General features: G+C 36.9%; 1 protein-coding gene across 5 annotated transcripts in view; it reads left to right on the top strand.

The window, feature by feature from the left end:
- The window catches only part of SGCD (sarcoglycan delta), a 1,341,685-nt gene that overhangs the window by 657,709 nt on the left and 662,102 nt on the right, over positions 1–21,874 (top strand). The window lies entirely within an intron of this gene.

The following is a 21,874-nucleotide window of genomic DNA, read 5'->3' on the forward strand; positions in this document are numbered from 1 at the left end:
AACATGATCAATTCTTTGACTTTGCATTAGAGTAGATGAAAAATAAGAACTAGCCTCAGTCCTTTTTTTTTTATTTTTTGTTTTCCCTTTGGTCTGCAAAGATGGTATTGGCATGAAAAAATGGGGCAGAGGTTGTGCAAGATCACACAGACCATCGACAATGTTAGCATTCTAAACATGAAATGTGTGGTCATTGACCAGAGAATTAATACAATATAGGGCCTTGTTTATATGCTTATTTTTTGCGACACATTAAAGCAAAACATATAAAAAGATGCAGTTGAAATGGAAGCATTGTTTTTAGGTCATTCTAAAGAGGCAATTAAAGATTTTCACAGAGCTGATTTCATTGTGTGCCCAGGGATAACAAGAAATAGCATTTCACTAGGAGCTTAGTCCATTTGCCTTCCAGGGCTTGTGATAAGTATAGGCAAGGGGACTACCACAAAGGTAGTTTTAATTTTTAAGGCAACATTTGTTTCAGAAGATTAAAGTGAAGAAATGAATTGAGTGTGATGGTGAGAACAAGAAGGGAATTTGGAAAACATACATACATTCATACATATTTACATATACATACATGGTTTAAGTAGCTAGATGATACTTTGGATAAAGTGCTGAACAAAGTGTAAGGAAGACCTGAGTTCAAATACTGACTTAGACATTGGCTGATTTTGTGACTCAAAAGTAATCACTTGAGCTCTCTATAAGATTCTGCCTCTATAAGATGAATGGAGACAATAGTACCTAGCTTACACATTCTTGTGTAAGGCTCAATGAGACAATGTATGTGAAATGTTTTGCAAAAATTAAAGCACTATGTAAGGGCTCCCTGTTATTGCTATTTTAATTATTTGCAAGAAATTAAAGAGGACAATGACTTGTCTATAAATTAGGAATATATACTTTGAAAAATTAGAATTAAAAGAATTGTCAATGGTGAATTCTAAATGACCCGAATGATTATGAATAAAGTATTTTCAGAATCATCTTTTTGTGCAATTGGGTCATTAACTGGTTGGAGCAAAGATGAAAATTAGCACCCTTTAGAAGGCTAGAGATGAGAATATACCCCCAATAATTGCAACATTTTCAACATAACCAATTTAAATCAGCTCTTGAGTCAAGAAAAACAGGAAATGTATAAAAAATAAAAACATTGATTCTAATGACCACCTTCCTTAGAGAAACATAACCTCTAATTAAACCTTTGTTGCAAAGAGATCAAAAGAACTAAGAATTGCATCACTGGACAAAAACTCAGATTCCATGGCCAATCCAATTTCATTTAGCATTTATTAGATGACTGTTTTGTACAAGGCATTCTGTTGGATTCTAAGGATATAAAGAAAAAAAATATCCTATCACTCCTTATACATTGGAAACTTGGGAGCCTGTTACTCCTATCATTGCTCTTTGTATTCAACCACCATTCTTTTGAATGCTGTTGAAAGATCCCCTGCAATCCCAGTTGGAATAGGCCCATTACAAATTTGTCATGATAATTATAACTGCTATTTGTCACTTTGGTTAATGTAAGTGTGTGTGTGTGTGTGTGTGTGTGTGTGTGTTACTGCTTTAATATTCCCAAAGAATTTTATAAACATATTCTCATTTCCCCCCAGAACAATCTTGTAGGTAAGTATAATAGCCATTTTTCTTCCCATTTTACAGATAAGGAGACTGTGGTGGAGTGATTTAGTCAGGGTCTAATAGAAAAAAAAAAAAAGAAGCAATGTGGTTTAGTAGAAAGTTGAATCTGAAATTACAGAACCTAGGGTTAAATTTCTCTATCACTTGCTACATGTGAGATTGGGTAAATCGATAAACTTTTCTCTTTTACTGTGCAATATTTTGTACCTAAACTAAAAGAGGGAGAGAATATTTCTATCATATTTGACTGTTTGGTTTACCTAGATTTTAACAAAACAATTGACAAATTCCCTCATTATTTTAATTGTCAAAATTGAGAGATGTAGGTTAAGAAAAAGAATAGTTTTGTGATTTTGGAACCAGTTGATTTTCAATCTCATTTCTCCATAGCAGTTGTGACAAACTTCCTCTTTTCTCAATCTCCAGTATGGTGTCCCAGGGATTTCTGTGTGTTCTGTTCCTTTTTAACAATCAATGATTTGGGCAAAGGAATGAGATAATATACTTAGCCAATGTATAGGTGAACCAGAGCTAGGGATAAAGCCAATGAATTGACTACAAAGACTGAAAAAAAACAAACAAACAGATATTACTCTGCCTTTAGAAACTCTTTGGATATAGATATTTTGACATTTGCTTATAAAGTTCAATTGGCCCTTGGAACTTTTGTTAATATGATATGCTAAATTATTTGTCCATTAAGAACCATCTTTTCATTTGAGTTAGTTTGCTGATGAATGGGTAAGCTCTCTTTACCAAGAAATGGACATCTTGTTATGATAGGAATCTCATCATTATGAGCTTTTGAATTATGATGAATATCTCTTTTCATATTAATGTGAATTGATAGCTACTATTCTATCTTTATAATCAATAGAGAGAAGAAAAGAAGGAAAGAATAAAAAGGAAGGAAATAAGAATTTATTAAATGTTTAATATATATCATCACTATGCTAATAGTTTACAAATATTATAACATCTTATCCTCTAAACTCAGGGTGGAGAAGCTATCATTGTGCTCAATTTTATAGGTGTGTAAATGGAGTGTACGTTCTGTAGAAACTATTGTGGAATCTACTTCCCAAGATATTAATTATTCCATCACTGACTGAGATGGCGATAGAATATGAAGCTAGAAATATATTTTGTGTGTTCTACAAACTCATTTAGGAAGTGAAAGGAGCCATTACTTTGGAAGAAAAGCCACTTTTAATTCTTAGCAGAGGATAATACAATATCATTTGGAGTGGGGAATGCTATGAGGAGGAGGGATGTAAGGACTATTAGCTCATGAAGGCACACTAATAAATACTCTATCTTTTCTAAGCCCTTTAGTTCCCTGTACACTATCCTCCCATACCCCAAATGAAGAAATGGATTAAATTAATATAATTTTCCATTTTTTCAAGTACCTTAGATTCTTCTGAATTAGAACAGTTAAATATGTGCAGAGAATAATAAAAGGTAGGAAGTAGTTGCCTAATGATATTAAAAATATATTCTATAAATATTTAAGGAAAAATATTCTTAGGTATGAGGGGGAAGGGGTTTTTTATGTCTTTTCTTTGAAGAGGGCATAGTGCAAATTAATTTTGGATTTGATATGTTGGCATTGTGAGGCTAACATTAAAGGAAAAGATTAAAACTATATAGGTAGAATTGGGAGTCAACTGTACAGTTGAGATCCTAAGGAAAAGGAATATGAAAAATAGGATTTTGACTCTTTAGGGAAACCTGCACTTAAGAGGTGGGAAATAAATGATGTACTATCAAAATAAATTGGAAAAAAACATGAGAAAGAACTATACAACTTCTCAAAAATCAAGCCACAGAGAGAAAAGTGTAACTTAGATGACTAGTATTTTTGAAAGTTGTAGATATGTTAAAGAAGTGAAAATCCAAAAAAGAATCGTAAAGCAATTAAAAAGCCATTGGTGACCTTTTGATAGACTGAGAAGTATTGAAGAGTAGCTAAATAAGGAAGTAGAGTATAGATTATTGTTACTAATAGTTCTTCCACTAGTCCCTCTCTATCATGTCAATCTCTGAATGTCTACTATCTCCTTACCTAGTATCTGTACCCATATTCAGGTTTCCTCTATCCTTAAATAATAAAAATCTTCCTAGGACTGCCATTTCTTTAAACTATCATTAAGGTTTCCTACTTTTAAATTTTTTTTTACTATTGAACTACTAGAGACAATAGTTAGTAATCATTACCTTTACTATATTACTATCTAGTCACCCCTCAGTATTTAGTAATCTGGTATCTAATCCCTCCCAAAAGTCACTAGTGGTTTTTGCATTGTTCTACATAGTTTTTTGGTCTTTACTTCTTTGATAACTCAAAAATATCTATCACCCTAGACATACTTTTCTGTGGCTTTCATAGTTATTTATCCTATGGTTATTCTAGTAAAAGGGAGGAGAGGTGTAGGATGATAGCATGAGGAAATTGTAGTCATGGAATGATAATGGAATTTGTGACTCAAAGAGAGAGTAATTAGCCTTTTCAAGGAAAAAGACCCTGCCATTCTCTGAAATTAGAACAAACTAAAGAAAGGATATTTATATAAAAGGATTTTGAAGGAGAGAAAGATGAGGAATGTCCTGATGGATGGCCTCAGTTTTATCAGGAAAGTCTGTCCATTTAGAAAATGGGACATATTTAATGATGGGACTTAAAAAGAGAGGAATTTAGTCACAACTGCTATGGAGAAATGAGATAGAAAGTCAATCTGAAATGAATAAAAAGATTTTGATGTAGCAGTGAAGAACTGTTTGAAATTAGATAACATGAATTTTAGTGGTCCTAGTTGTCATGGTTTTATAAGTTTGTTCAAGAGCATCTAGTAGGATAGAGATTATGTAGTCCAATTTTTTTTTTATTTAGAAACAGATATTCAGGTAAATTAGGTGCCTTGATCAAGATTATACCTAAAGTAAGAAGAAACAGCTTTCAAACTCAAAGCCATTGATTCCAGATGCAGTGATTTTTTCCATACACATGCATGTGGAAAGCAAGAAAAACAGTGATTTGAGTGTGTAGTGAGGTGGGGATGGTGGTGCATGTCTATAACACTGACTACTTGATAGTCTGAGGCTGGTGGATTACTTTAGTGAAAGAGTTCTGATTTGCAGGAGGGTTAAAGTGGATAAGGTGTCAGTATTATGTCTAGCATCAATGTGATGAACTTCAGGAGTAGGAAGCCTATGTGAAGGAAGTGAATCAACCAAAGCTGTGAATATAACAGGTAAAAGCTTCCATGCCAATCAGCAGTAAAATCAGGTCTATAAAGAGGTGCTGCACTTCCAGCCTAGGCAACAAAGGAAGACAGTCTCAAAAACAAAAATAAGATACAGAGAGTATATGCAATTTTGCTAAACAATGTGGAGGAGGATGACAGAAAATTATTGGAAGTATTGCCTCATAAGTCATTAAAGAAGAGTGAAGGGGAAAATGAGCTTGCCAGAGCCAGATAATCACAACATTGCTTATAGGTGAATAATAGTGCCTACAAGAAGACTAGAAATAGATCTGAAATGATGTAGATTCCAAATTTATTTATAAAATATTTTTCTTATCATTAATGGAGGTAGGATCCTCCATGTGAACTCAAACATTTCATTACCTTACATACTATATAAGGAAGAAATAGTGATAATGAAGGAAAAGAAGTTGAAGAGAGTCACTATGTATTGCAAGATGCACATCATGTTTATACTGAAGATTACACAATTTTAATGCTTTTCATGAATCAAGTTTCAATGTAAGAAAAACATTTCAAAAGAAGGAAAAAGCTTATGGACAATATAATCAACAAAAACAAATAGAGAACATACAACATAAGTTCATATTACTATATATGAAAAGTGGTGTTTGCATATATTGAAGATCTCAATTAAAATATGAAATGAGAAATGGCAAAATTTAACAAATAATATTCTAAAATATACTCTATATATAGTCACATATTTTGCTGAGCATTGCAGATAATATATTCATTGAGAGAATTTCTAGTGCAGAAACTCCATAGATACAAATTAGCCACACATCAGTTATTTATGGTCTTAGAGAGTGGATTGTGACAAGGTGAATATTATCACATATTATGAGTCACCAGCATCTAGCTGGTACAGTGGATAGAACACTGGATGTGAAGTTCAAATCTGTCCTCAGATATTTACTGTGTAACTCTTGATAAGTCACTTTACCTTATTTGGTTCACTTTTCATCTATAAAATGAGCTGGATTCTTTTTATTTCCCATTTTTTCTTTTTTTTGATCTAATTTTTCTTGTGCAGCATGATAAATGTGGAAATATGTCGAACATATTTAACCTATATTGGATTACTTGCTGTCTAGAGGACAAATTTGGAGCACAAGGTTTTGCAAGAATGAATGCTAAAAACTATCTTTGCATGTATTTTGAAAATAAAAGCTGTTATTACAAATAAATAAACAAAATAAGCTGGAGAAGGAAATGGCAAATCATTCTAATACCTTTGTAAGAAAGACCCCAAATGGAGTCATGAAGAATCAAATTAGATTGAAATGAATGACTAAAAACATAAGTTAAGGGCAGAGAATGAACCCATATTTCTGAATTGAAGGACAAATTTCTATTCATTATGTCATATTGCCTCTTGGTATCCATGAAATATTTGATGACCCAAAGAAGAACCTCTACTAAGTCAAATATATGTTCCTTGGAAAATATTTGAAAAAGAGACAGAAACTAGATAAAGTTAAAAAAAATTGGATGGATTTCCATTTGCAATTATAGACAAAAGAGCTACAAATATGACTTGGAAATGTAGTATAAAATAAATCAAAAATATATGACATCTTGATATACTATTATATTCATAATAAAGAAGTAATGAAGTATGTAAAAATAATGCTGAACTATGAGTGAGATCCTTATTATAAGATATAAGATGTAGCAATAGAAGGGACTTTACAGGCCATTACATACATATATAAGAAAAACAAGTCAAAGAAATTTAAGTGATTTGTTTACATCACATATATTTTAAATAGTAGAGCTGACTCCAAACTTAGTTAATGCAACTGTAAATATAGTATTTTTCCAATTATTTGTTGTTCACTAAAAAAAAAAAAAACAACATTTTATATGACTTTAATCCAAGCCTATACTAAATTAGTCCAGAGATTCAAGTATAGTTATTAAGATGTGATAAGTCAAATCAACAACCATTTCTCAAGCCTAAAATGACACACACCATCATAAACACATCTATAATATGCTAAGTTCTGTGCTAAGTGGCAGTGATACAAAGAAAGGCTAAAGACAGTCCTTTTTCTCAAGAAGCTGACAATCAAATTAAAATCTGCAAACAGAATAAATCAGAGGCAATCTCAGAGGCAAGACACTAACATTAAGGGGAATTAGGAAAAAAAAAAAAAAAAGTAAAATGAGATTAGAAAAAGGCCAAGGAAAAGTGATAAGGCATTCATGCATCATGAATGAAACCCTTTGAATGATTAAAAGAATTATTCTGAAATGTTGCTTCCTTCTATCTTCATAATCATCAGATCAAGATTCCAGAAGGCTATAGGAACTCTATTCTCAGATTCAATTTCTTCCCCAATAAACCAGTTATTTACACAAATCTTTTACAAAACATACTTCATCTTAGTGGTACCTCCAGCATACCTCTGGGATGGGTAGTGCAAGAACTAATATATATTTCCATTTTGTAAATGAGAAAAGTAATACTCAAAAATATTTAGTAAACTAGTAAACAGAAGACCTGAGACTAAAATTCAAGGTTTCTAATTCTAAGTCTATTTACTAGTCATTACATCTCTGGATGTTATTTCCTAGAATCTATTTCAAGAAATATGAAATATTGTATTCTTCTTGAAAACAGGGAAATGTCATGAATGTTCATATAAAAAGTAGTTATGGGCTATAGCAAACTCTAGGTACTCTATATACCTTTCCCACAGTTCTGACTAATGCATCACAAACCTATGTTAAAATGTTTTCATTACCTTCCCTACTGAATATGCAATTTCCCCTAACTACAAGATAGGCATTGACCAAGTTTATGGAATTCAGAGAAAGGCAACACAGATTATTTATCATTTGCAGACAGTATTGGCTGAGCTGAGGGCAAGCATGAAATATGCATAGCTTGGCTAAGTAAGAAACCTATGGGTTTGTTGTTTTGATAATACTTCAAGGGCATTAATACCAAGGGGGATCATTTATAAAAGGGAATAGTGACTAGAGCTGCACTGATATAATGTCACCTAGTAATCATTCAGAACGTCAAAAACCTAGCTTGTTCATTAGCTAAGGGCAAAAACAGGGTAAATGTTACATGAACTCCAACATAATAATACTTTCTGACCACATTTCTTTCTGTTTTTGTGTGTGTGTGTGTGTGTGTGTGTGTGTGTGTAATATATTACTCATATAGAAGGTGTCCCAAAATTCTTACTAAAAATTTAAGCTTTAATTAGTTTTGTTTTAAGCTTTAGTTTAACAGTTTTTCATTTTAAGCTTTAATAATTTAAAATGGCACCTAAGATTTTTGAGATGTGTATATTAAGGCCATTTTTTTCAAATGGCATACAATTCCAATTTTGGAATTCTATTCACCAATGTAGACCAAAAAAAATCTCTTCATGATTTAATAGAATATTTTCAATAGTTCCTATGGCCAAAAATTAATGACCTTAAAACCAGTCTTCTGGCCATCATCTTTTCTGTACTTATCAAGGCTGGTCCTAGAATGGATGGAAGGCAGAAAGTCTGTAACTAGACAGACTGCAATCTTTTCATATTGATTGTACCAATAATGAAATCAACAAGCATTTATTAAATGCTTACCATGTGCTACTAGCAATGCAAACAGCTATGGACACAAAAGCAAATATGAAATATTCTCTTTCCTCAAGAATCCCTGTTAAGGTAGCTATATAATTATCCAAATAAATAATTGGGATCAGAGAGGGCACTAGCAGCTAATCTTCACTGAATAATCTTCACTTCACTGAAGAAGTGAATGATCCTAAATTCTAATCTGATCTCAAATAATAAATAGCTTTGTGACCCTGAGCAAATCACTTAACCTCTACCTACTTCAATTTCCTCAACTGTAAAATGGGAATAGTAATAAAGCACCTTTTCCTCCAGGATTCTGAGAATCCAATGATATACTATTTGTAAATTGTTTAGCACAATTACTGGCACATAGTAGATACTTATAAATATTTTTTTTGTTGCTTTTTTATGGATTAAGAATGACAATCAGTCTTTAATTCAAAGTCTCAGAGAATTTCTTTACACTGGAAAGTTGGATGATTTTCAGAGTCACACAACCAGTATTTGTCACAAGTGGAACTTAAATTCTGCCTCCTGACTCTGGAAAACACTAATCCATTCTTCTTTTCATTATAGTGTGGTAGTAATTTGTTGTATTTTCTTTTTTATTTCACTTTCTTTTTTTTCTATGCTTTCTATTAAACTATCTACTCCTTTGAAATGTTTTATTTTTGCTGTTGTTGTTTTTGTTTAGGGTTTTTTTTGCCACTGATCTGAAAGGAAAGGTGAACAGTTAGGTGCCTTACAAAAATAAAGTTGAAATTTAAGATCTTCTACCTGAGAAAAAAAAAATTTACAATGGCAGTAGAAACTATTTTTAATATGTCTTTCAAAGATTTCCTTTTGTCAGACCTTAGTAAATATCAATTCCTCAAGGAGTTCTTTGAGACCTGTATGACTTGGAGTATTTAAAATGAAAATAATAGTTTCTCCTGCCCTCTTCTCTCATTTTCTCCTTCTGTATATTATTTCTGTATTTCTAATAATTGTTCCTTAATACCTTTTCTTAACACCTTTGAGCCAGATTGATTATGAAGAAGGAATTGTCTAGTTATCATGGTATAATGATAGATAGACTTAGGGTAAAATTCTAACATCATTGATCTTGATGTCCTACTACTTGGATAATTTTAGTGGCTATTTGAATTTTGAAGAATTCAATTGAGGAACTCCCTGGTTTTAAATTGATGTCCACATCAACTATAGGAACTGTGGTAGGAACTAACCCACGAGAGCCAAACCCTAGATGGATCCTAAGCATCTCTATTAATACAGAAGTAGTAATCATGGGGACTTGGAAGGGGAACAGGGCTGGGGAGAAGAAGACAAAATAAGATGTTTAATTTAAACCTTCCAAGCCACTCAGTTTTCAAAGAACTCATTGTGGAGTTTCCCTTTGAGTTTGAGTTCCCTGAGGTACAACCAAAGCAAGCCTTTGAAAGGCACATTAAAATGTTCTTCCCATTCTCAGTAAGATCAGGGATGAGGCAAGGATGTCCATTATCACCACTATTACTCAATATTATAATAGAAATGTTAGCTGTAGTAGTAAGAATAAAAAGAAATTGAAAAAATTAAAATATATAATGAAGAAACAAAACTATCACTCTTTGCAGATAATATGATGTCCTACTTAGAAAACCCTAGAGAATCAGCTAAAAATACCTAGTTGAAATGGTGGGGGACACTTTCCCACTCACCTCCCTCCATTCTTGGTGCCTGGAATTAGTGGCTCATAGGACAGATTGGGGACAGATCTAGATTGTGGTAGACAAGGTGACTGAGGAGAAAGAGGTTTAAGCAATAGAGTCCTGGTCCCTATTCCTGGCCAAGTAGCAGCTCAGGGAATGAGTAGAAACCTCTATGCTAGGCCCTGATCCCCTTTTCAGGCTACAGTTCTGACATGCAGTTTGCAGAAGCACTGAACAACAAGGATGCCCTTATTGAAGATGAAAAGACTCTGGGGACTTGATCTGCTTGATTCTTGAAACCAGTGAAGAATCTCCCATAGTTCCATCTTCAGATTCAGCACATTGCTCATTCCAGGGGAATTGCAATCAGCTCTCTTTGGCCACTAGCCAATTAGTCCAGCTGGAAAAGGTGAAGAAGATCCAATTGGACCCAAACCCTCCATAGGCAGCCCAGTCGTCTGCTGTCCAGAGAGCAGATAACATGCTAGGATCTTGTAATGTTTTTAATTTGTTTTTTTTTTTTTTTTTTTTTTTTTTTTTTTTTGTGGTGTTTTTGGAGCAGCCTTCTTTTCCACAGAGTAATCACTACAAGAATAGCCAGGTGTTAAAGTCCAAATATTTTATTATCTCCTTCACAATCTAGTTTCCTTGCCTGGGGGCTCAGCTGGCTTTCTTGTGGCCTTCAGTGGGGACTTAGTTTCAGTGGAGAAAATGCAATAGGACAGGCCAGCCACCACAAGGATGATGAAGATGGAATAAATCTTTCTTCTTAGGTCTGAGAGCTTGAATTCCAGCTTCCAGTCCACTTGTCTTCTCTGGCTCTGTCTCCAAGCCTCTCAGTCCCCCAGGAGAGCTATCAGGAACCTGACTGAAAGTGGAACGAATCTCATCCAATCCTTGCTGTTGTTATATACTCCACTGTCATAAATGTGAATATTGTGGAACAATATCAAGTAGTAAGTACATGTACTGAACTAGAGAACTACTAACACCATGCTAAACTAGATAACCATTGTATTTATAAATTCCAATGACTTAATAAACACCTTGTAAAAATCTTTGTTTCAGAGTTCTGGCCCATAACATCTCCCCCTTTCTTGTGTTTTAGAACATAAGTTGGTCACAACCTCCCTGACTCCTCAAGGAGGTGAAAACCCTTAAAAGGAAGTGATCACACCTTCTCTGACTGCTCAAAAAAATGAAAACAGCATAAAAGGAGGTGATCATACCCTCCCTGATGTCTCAGGAAGGGAGATGAAAACCAAAGGAAAATTGCTGGAACTCTATCTTTCCAGAAATCAGCAAGAGTCAGGATCACTAAACGTCTTTATTCTAGATCCTTACCGTCGCCTCCAACGCCAGGTCACGAGTGCAAGTGAGCGTGAGTTCCACCACCCAAGTTTCTCTTGCTCCTCCCACATAAGTCACTTCCCTCTCTTTGTCTCACCAATCAAGTCAGCACAGAACAGCTGGGGAGGGTCAACCTTAAACAAGTTAATAGGGAACCGTCCAATTGGCAATTAGTCTCACGTGCTTCATCATCCAAGTGCATTGCTCAGTTCTAGAACTTTACATCTCCCGCTTTCTTTTGTTTTAGACCATAGGAGGTCGCGCCATCCCTGACCTTTCAGGGAGATGAGAACCCCAAAAAGGAGGTGATCACGCCCCCCCTGACTTCTCAGGAGGGGAGATGAAAGCACTAAAAAGGAGATAATCACACCCTCCCTGACATCTCAGGAAGGGAGATGAGAAGCACCAAAGAGAAGTGGGGATTTGTTAGCGGGTTTCTGGATTGAAGGGCCTTATTAGAGACAAGTATGCACAAACCCATCAGCATGGGAGTTATTACACAAGCACATAGCAATAACGCAGAGGCTATTAGTGGTGACTCCCCCCACAATCAGTGCAGACTCGATGTGGTGTAACAAACAGGAATTGTACATGCAAATAGTGATATAACAAACAATATAAATCAACATGGTATTGTAAGAGATTTCCAGAAGTCCTAGAAGGAGGGTATGTAGACACCAGACACACATACCCCTTCTTCAGCAACCAAGAAATAGTCCAAAACCAATCTATTGTCCATTGCTTCACTGTTAGGGAATCCAATGATCCCCACAAGTTTTTGAAATCCCACATCAGTCTTTTTTATATGTTAGGGAATCCAATGATCCCCACAAGTTTTTGAAGTCCCACATCAGTCTTTTTATATGTTAGGGAATCCAATGATCCCCACAAGTTTTTGAAGTCCCACATCAGTCTTTTTATATGTTAGGGAATCCAATGATCCCCACAAGATTTTGAAGTCCAGCAACAGTCTTATGATGCCTCAGAGAATCCAATGATTCCTGAGGACTTTCAGTCCTACAATAGTCTTATGATGCCTCAGAGAATCCAATGATTCCTGAGGACTTTCAGTCCTACAATAGTCTTATGATGCCTCAGAGAATCCAATGATTCCTGAGGACTTTCAGTCCTACAATAGTCTTATGATGTCTCAGAGAATCCAATGATTCCTGAGGATTTCAGTCCTACAATAGTCTTATGATGTCTCAGAGAATCCAATGATTCCTGAGGATTTCAGTCCTACAATAGTCTTATGATGTCTCAGAGAATCCAATGATTCCTGAGACTTTCAAGTCCTACAATAGTCTTATGATGTCTCAGAGAATCCAATGATTTCTGAGGATTTTCAAGTCCAACAGTTTTTGATGTCCATGGGTCAAACGCCATAACTGCCAGGTTCTTTCAGTGGTGGGCACAGTCAGCAACGGAACCACCCGATGTTTCTTGGGCCTTCCCCTTCGTTTCACGGGTCTGCTCTGTCTCTCTCCGATGGACAAGGCGAATACGGCTCATTGGCACCCATCTGATTCCTTCTCCATCTGTAGAGATACAAGCAAACCCTCTCCCCCAAGCAGTTAACCTATCTGGTCCCTTCCATTCACCACTTTCTGGGTCTCTCCACATCACTTGGCGATTATCTAAAGACAGTGGAGCTGCTCGCACTGGACACTGCCCTTCCGGTGAGTTATAAAACCTGTCTGCTGGAGCCAGTGCATCTTTGTCAAAAATTTAAAAATTAATGGTATAGAGAACTAAATTTAGAAGTTCTCTAGGGTTACCCATGGCTCCCCCTTTCTTTTGTTTTTGGAGGAGTGTCTTAATATCTCTGTTTCTTCTCTCTATTATTGCCTGCCCTTGAGGATTAAAGGGTATGCCCGTGGTGTGTAAAATCTTATACTGTGCACAAAAGTGTGTAAAATGTTTAGATGTATATGCAGGTCCATTGTCTGTTTTTATTGCTTGTGGCACGCCCATAATTGCAAATGCTTGTATAAGGAATTCAGTGACCACTCGGGCTGTCTCTTTTGCTGCTGGTATTGCAAATGTGAATCCTGAAAAGGTGTCTACCACGACATGGATAAAAGATAGACAACCAAAAGATTTATAATGGGTCACATCCATTTGCCAAATTTCATTAGGTCTCAAACCACGAGGGTTCTTCCCTGGAGGGAGTGTAGGAGCATGGAAAGGAAGGCAAGCTGTACAGGCTTTTACTATGCTCCTAGCTTCTTCTCTTGTTATTCCAAACTGCAAACGTAAAGCTCGGGCAGCCTGATGATATTTAGAATGAGACTCTTGTGCTTCTTGAAATAAAGGAGTACTGGCCAGCATGGTTAGAAGGCTATCTGCCTTTGAATTACCATCAAAAATAGAACCTGGAAGTCCACTATGGGAATGGACATGCAAAATATAAATCTTACCTGGATGCTTTCTCACTTGCTCTTGAAGCTCTTTAAAGAGCTGATATATATTGGAGGCTACAAATTTTATTTGGGCTGTGGCAATTCTTTGTACCACACCTACTGAATAGGCTGAATCAGATATTATATTTATGTCTCCCGGATAATAAGCAAGAGCTAGAATGATTGCATACAATTCATTCTGCTGAGTGGACTGAAAAGGAGTTCTGATTACTTTCTTTATAGTTAAGTCACGAGAATACACAGCGCAAATATTATGTTTGGATGCATCTGTAAAGATAGTTGGTCCTTTAAGAGGAACTTTAGAAACCTTTTCTTCAAGAATCCATTGCCAATTATGTAACAGTCTGGTTATCTTTAATGGAGACCCGTGTGCAAAATTTGGAGCCATGGCTAATAAAATTTGCCACTCTGGGATGGTTTCGCAGCACACATTAACTTGTGCATTAGTATAAAAGGTATATATCTTGTCAGGTCTTGTCCCAGATAATTGTACTGCTCGTTTAATGGCCTTTAATAAAATTCTAGCCACAAGCACTGGGTAAGGAATAAGGCTTTGTTCTGGTTGTGCTGGGAGGTTCACCCACTCTATCACACTGTCTCCTTGATGAAGGACTGCTGTGGGGGCCTCTTGTGTAGCAAAAACTGATATTTCCAAGGGTTTTTGAGTGACTCTTTCAACCACATTGGATAAAGCCAGTTCAACTTGTCTCAAAGCCTCTTGAGCTTCTTTTGTAAGCTGGCGTGGTGAATTTAAAGCACTGTCTCCCCTTAAAATGTCATATAATGGTTGCAATTGACAGGTAGTCAAGCCTAGCACGGGACGCATCCATTGGATATCTCCTATCAATTTCTGGAAGTCATTTAAGGTGTTTAGCTTCTCTGTTCTTAAGGAGAGTTTTTGTACTGTAAGCACCTTAGGATATACTTCATATCCTAAATATTGAAAAGGAGCATGTCTTTGAATCTTTTCTGGAGCTATGTGCAATTTATAATTCCTTAGTGTTTCTATGGTTTTTTGTAGACATGCTTCTAACATTTGTTCCTCAGGTGCACATCCCAATATATCATCCATGTAATGTAATAACATTACTTTTGGAAATGCTTTTCTTACTGGACTAAGAGCAGCAGCAACATACATTTGACACATAGTAGGGCTGTTTTTCATTCCCTGTGGCAAAACTGTCCATTCATATCTTTTATAAGGCTCAGCTAAGTTAACGCTAGGCACTGAAAAGGCAAATCTTTTCATATCCTCCTTATCTAGAGGGATAGAATAGAAACAATCCTTAATGTCTATAACCCACAGAGGCCATTCTCTAGGCAACTGAGTAGGAGATGGAAGTCCAGGTTGAAGAGTTCCCATAGTTTCCATCTGTTCATTTACCTTTCTTAAATCAGTCAACATCCTCCATTTTCCAGATTTCTTTTTTACAACAAATACTGGGGAATTCCAAGGACTTAGAGAAGGTTGTAAGTGTCCTTGATCAAGTTGTTCCTGTACTATATCTAGTAAGGCCTGAATTTTATTGTTATCTAAGGGCCACTGTTCTATCCACACTGGTGTATCAGTTTTCCACTGGATAGGAACAGGTGAAAGTGTTGGCAGGCCTTCAACAGCAGCCCTGCCTAAAAAACCGAAGTACTCATTTTTAACCCTAATTGTTGTAAAATGTCTCTTCCCCACAGATTGATGGGGATTTTTTCAACTATAAAAGGAGTAAAAACTCCTGTTTCACCTTCAAATACCCATCTTAAAGGGGTAGCACTAACTTCAGCTGCTATTGATCCTCCTACCCCAGACATGTAGGTGTCTGCCTTAGTCTTTGGCCAGTGACTGGGCCAGTTGGCACCTCTAATGACTGTGCGATCTGCACCTGTGTCCACCAGTCCTTCTAATGCTATGCCATTTATATAGATGGTGAGCATAGGTCGGTCAGCTGTCACAGCTGCTGTCCAGTATATTCCTGGGTTTTTCTGCTTGGAGTCCGAACATGGGTGACTGTCACCAGGTTGCTTATTAGGAGTCTGTATCAATAAACCTGATGCTACTACTTCCCCTGGTTGATAAGTCACACATTGTCTCCCTGTGTTAGTGACTGGGATATTATCTACACATTCCCCAGTTTCCCACATCAGTGTATGAATGAACACTGTCTTGTAAGTACTCTCAGGAGGTGAAATGGTCAAGCCTACTGTGCCTGGAGGCAAGGGATCCATAGGTTGGAGAGGAACAGATTTCACCTCTCCAGGGGGTATCTCAATTGTCCCAGCTGCATACAACTCTATCCTCCCTAATTGTAGTCCCTTTCTCCCATCATGTTGCTTCCTGGCTGACTGATTGTGTAATCCCTTTCTCCCCTCAGATGGCTTCCTGGCTGATTGGTCATGTCTGGGTATTGGACTTGGAGGCACTCTCTGGGTGTGGCATCAGCTGCCATCATGCCCCAAGTGTTTTTTGCTTGGGGCCCTGGAGCTGGGCCCCTCATCCAGTTTCCCTGAATCAGTCTACACTCTGAGGCCCAATGGAGTCCTCTGTTGCATTTTGGACATGGGGTTTTGGGTCTTGTTCTCCCAGCCTGTCTTCTCACTCTGTCTCTATGCCAACATTGAGCTTTCAAATGGCCTATTTTACCGCATTGAAAGCATTGACGAGTCTCTCGGGAAACCCCTTGCCAAAAGGGATCCTGTCTCCCCATGTTGGGATCTTGGGAAGTCTGCACCATAGCCTGGCTATAAAAGGTATTTGTGCCCATTGCGGCACAGCGTCTTATGATCTCCTCTAAAGGAGCATCCTTATGTAGTCCTAGTATAATCCTTCTACAAACCTCATTGGCATTGTCTCTAGCAAGTTGCCTCACCAAAGTGTCTGTTACTTCATTTTCACCATTTGCCTGTATGACAGCTGTCTGCAAACGTGCCACAAAATCAGCAAAAGGTTCATTTGGTCCCTGTACAATTTTTGTGTAGGTCTCACCCTTGTAGTTTTTACTGGGGAGAGAAGCCCATGCTTTGATAGCAGCAGCAGAAATTTGCTCAAATGCTGTTATGGAGTAATTAATCTGTACCAAAGCGTCTGCATAAGAACCTATACCCATTAGTAGGTCATAGGTGATGGAAGTATTAGCTGCACTTTGACTATTTTGTTGGGCTTGAATTCTACAGAGCTCAGTAAATTCAGAAAACCACAACAAATTTTGTCCAGGTTCTAAGCACCCTTTTGCAATGACTTTCCAGTCACTAGGGGTTAAGGTTTCATAAGCCAAATTGTGTATTAACATTTTAACATAATCTGATGTAGCCCCAAAGACAGTGCAAGATTTTTTCAGGTTTTTAAGGACATCCATATTAAAAGGAGCATATCTTCTACTCTCTTGACCTGCAGAATTACGCTGTTGAATCACGGGAAAAATTTGAAGTTTGAAATCATTATCTACTTCTTTTCCATTTTCAATTGCTTCAATAAGCCCTCTTTCTAATCTAGTTACAGGAGTGGGCAGTTGTTGGGAGGGGGGGCTCTGTGTGGGAGGAGGGGGGGGCGCTGATGAGGTCACCGCCCCTCCCACTACTCCTCCTCCCTCCGTCCCTGAAGGTGGAGTGGATGTGGGCTGATCAATAATCTGCTCTCTAGGTGGGGTTGAAATTTCTTCAGGACAATCAGAGTCTACACCCTCAGATTCCTCATTCAAATCCCCTTGCCCTCTGGCAATGTCCTGAGTTTGCCTATCTTCTATCTTTTGTTCCTCACGCTTCCTTCTCTGAGCCTTTTTAGAACTCTTCCTTCTTCTAAACTCTTCTTGATAGCTTAAGTCTAATAGAATCAAGTTGTATAGGTAAAATACCTCTGGGAAAATTTGACAATTCCCATTTTTTGAGTAAAATTCTTTCATTTCAAGTCCCACTAGCTTCCATTTATCTATACGTAGTTTTTCTTCATTTAAGAACCAAGGGGACGTGCAAATCAATGAGTGTAAGATGTTATTCATTTGTGGGATGGGAACAAGTAAACTTTTCTCATCAATTATCTTAATTATATCCTCTATAGTATTGCTAGATGAGGCAGGGGCTGGGGTTGGAGCAGGGTCAGCTGAGGCCCAGGATTTACCTAACATCTGCCCCATCTCAGTTACTAGAGATTGCTGATTTAGTCCTTAACAAGGTAAGTTCCTTATTTCTATTAGAATACTCACCTAATCTCCTGGTCACAGGAGGACTTCGGTGGAAGTAGGGTGCCAGCCACACGTTGGACGCCAAATGCTGGAACTCTATCTTTCCAGAAATCAGCAAGAGTCAGGATCACTAAACGTCTTTATTCTAGATCCTTACCGTCGCCTCCAACGCCAGGTCACGAGTGCAAGTGAGCGTGAGTTCCACCACCCAAGTTTCTCTTGCTCCTCCCACACAAGTCACTTCCCTCTCTTTGTCTCACCAATCAAGTCAGCACAGAACAGCTGGGGAGGGTCAACCTTAAACAAGTTAATAGGGAACCGTCCAATTGGCAATTAGTCTCACGTGCTTCATCATCCAAGTGCATTGCTCAGTTCTAGCCCTTTACAGAAAATGGTGAATCAAACCGGATTAGTGGGTTTCTGAAGAGTCTTACTTGAAACAGGTATGAAAGCATCAGTATGGGAGTTATTGCATAAGCACATAACAATATAGCACACAAATAACATGAATCAACATGAGGAATTATACATGTCTATAAATCCTAGAGATAGTCCAAAACCAATCTATTGTCCATTACTTCATATGTCAGAGAATCCAATGATTCCTGCAAGTTTTGAAATTCCACAACAATCTTATCAATAATTTTTCATCTTAAGGAATCTAATAATTCCTGTGGGTTTTGAAGTTCTGTAACAGTTTTATCATGTCTCAGGGAATCCAACAATTCCTGCTGGTTTTCAAGTTCTGTAACAGTCTCATCAGCCATGCTCTTTCAGTGTCAGATGTGTTTTAGGTCTTCTCCTTTCTTTTGAGGTTTTTCTCTTTTTCTGTCTCTCTCCAATGGACAAGGCAAATACAGCTTGTTGGTATCCATCTGATTCCTTCTCCATCTGTAGAGATACCAGCAAACCCTCTCCCCCAAGCAGTTAACCTATCTAATCCCTTCCATTCACCACTTTCTGGATTTCTCCACATTACCTGGCAATTACATTGGAACTGCTTGCACGGGACACTGCCCTTCTGTCAGGTTAAAAAGCCTATATTCTCCCCAATTGTAATCTCTTTCTGCCATGTGACTGCTTTTCAACTGTTTGCCTATATATTCCCCTTCTCCCATCTAATTGCTTCTCTGCTGATGGATCATATCAAAGTCCTGAACTTCTAAAGACTCTCTGGGTGTAACCTCAATTGCCATCATGCCCCACCTGTTTTTTGTTTGAGATCTTGGAACTGGGCTCTGCCTCTCATTTCCCTGAGTCATTCTACATTTTGAGGCCCAGTGGAAGATTTTTGTTGCATTTTGGACATGGAATTTTGGGTGTTATTCTTTTACCCTGTCCTCTCACTCTATCTCTATGTCTACATTGAGCTTTCAGATGCCCTACTTTACCACATTGAAAGCATCAACGAGTCTCTCTGGAAGTCCATTGCCAATAGGACTTCATTTCCCCATGTTCTGTATCATAGCCTGGATATACAAGGCATTTGTGCCCACTGTGGCACAGTGTCTTATGATCTCTTCAAAAGGAACATCCTTGTGTAGTCCCAGAATAATTATTCTACAAACTTCATTAGAATTTTCTCTAGCAAGTGGTCTTATAATTCCCGTGCTGCATTTTCTCTAATTGTATGACAGCTGTTTGCAGACATCCCACAAAATCAGCAAAGGGTTCATTTGGACCTTGCTCTGTTTTTGAGAAGGCTGCCCCTTGATCTTGCTTTCATGGGAGGCTGCCCCATGCTTTGATAGCAGCAGAAGCATTTGCTCATATGCTATTAAAGGAATAATAATGCTGTGCGAAAGTGTCTGCATACTGACTTTTACCTACTAGTTGGTCAAAGATGATTTGTATATTAACTCCAGTTTGCCTATTTCATTGGGCCTGTATTCTACAGAGTTCACCCTACTCCTAAAACCACAACAAGTTTTGTCCAGCTTCTAAATATGCCCTTGCTATAGATTTCCAATGACTAAGGGTTAAGATTTCATAAGCCAAATTCTCTAATACCATCTTAACACAAGATGATGTAGTCCCATAAAGAATGCAACACTTTTAAAAATATTTGATAATTTCCAGATCATCAAAGGAGTGTATCTTCTCCTTTGTTGACTTGAAGAGTTAAACTCTTCAATAACAGGGTAAGCATTTATCAAATTAGATATATCCTGTCCTTCTTTTTTAGCTTTAACTAGTGCCTTTTGTAATCTTTTTATAGGCTGCTTTATAGATGGTGTTGATTGTGTTAATACCCCTACCCCTCCTCCTCCCTCCACCCATGAAGGGTTAATTGAGGGGGAGGGGGTAGGTCAGGGGATGGGAATTGCCCTAATGGCTCTTGCTGTGAAGCACAGAATTCCTTAATTTTATCAGAATTGTACTTAACTCCTTTCTTATCTAATTCTTCATCCTTTTCACTTAGGTTTTCAGTATCCTCCCCCCCTCCTGTTCTTTCTTCTTTTTTCTTATTCTAATACTTATGTAATTCCTTAAAGCCAATTGTATTGTTATATGTATAAAGTGTTTCTTTAGGAATTAAATCAGGTCTCTTATCATTGTAATATTCCCATAGTTGCTCTCCTACTAATTTCCACTTCTCTAGATCTAATTTTTTTTTTCTTTTGAGAATCAAGGAGATGTGCATTTTAATATTTTGAAGAGTTCAATGATCTGCATCCAAGTTACAATCAAACCTTGTTTTTGTTTTTGTTTGTGTTTTTTTTTAATCAATCTAACAATCTTTTGATAAATTTTCCTTGTGGTGGTGAAATCTCCTTTCTAAATATTTGTCCCTTTTCAGCTGAAATACTAGTTTAGCCCTTTACAAAGTTTCCTTCTTGTCTATTTTTGTACTAATATTTAAAATGCTCTAAATCACTACTTATTGGAGTAATTAAATTTAAATTTAAATTTAAAACAGCTTTGAAGTACTACCTCATGCCTACCAGATTGACTTACATGAAAAAAAATATCAAATGTTGGAGGGATGTGGGAAAAAATGGAACAATAATGTGTTTTGGTGACATTGTGAATTAGTCTAACTATATTGGAGAACAATTTGGAACTACAACCAAAGCGCTATAAAAAACCATATATACCCATATTAGTAACAATACTGTTACTAAGACTAAGATTGTATCACAATGAGATCAAAGAAAAGGGAAAAGTACCTATCCATACAAAAATATTTATAGTATATTTTGGGGGGGTAGCAAAGAATTAGAAATAAAGAGCATACTCATCAATTTGGGGAATAGCTGAAAAAGTAGTGATATATAATTGTGTTCAAATATCATTGTGTCACAAGTAGTCACTAGCAAAGTGATTTAAAAATAAAACAAATAGGATTGAATGTAGGTGTAACCCCCCAAAGCCTGAGTTCACAGGAGGTCTTTTTACTATTATTGAAGAAACAATAGCACTATGTTTTTAGTACTCTAGGACTTGCAAGCACAGTGGAGCAGGAATCCTTTTTAAGTTTCAGAGCAGAAAAGAGTACTTGTGGCAGGTCTGTAAAAGAATCTCTGAAAACAGATTTGGATGTTACATATCCTATGCTGGAAACAGAGCTCTACTTTAACAAATATTTAAAATATTTAAAAATCAAGTAATAAATCAGGAAAATGAACAGACAATAGAAAAAAAAAGAAAGATTCTGACCATACTGACCATATGGGACAAGTAAGATCAAAATACACACTCAGAAGAAGTTAGCAGATTCAAAGATCCTA

The sequence above is a fragment of the Sminthopsis crassicaudata genome, chromosome 2, assembly GCF_048593235.1.
Source record: "Sminthopsis crassicaudata isolate SCR6 chromosome 2, ASM4859323v1, whole genome shotgun sequence".
Taxonomy (NCBI): Eukaryota; Metazoa; Chordata; class Mammalia; order Dasyuromorphia; family Dasyuridae; genus Sminthopsis; species Sminthopsis crassicaudata.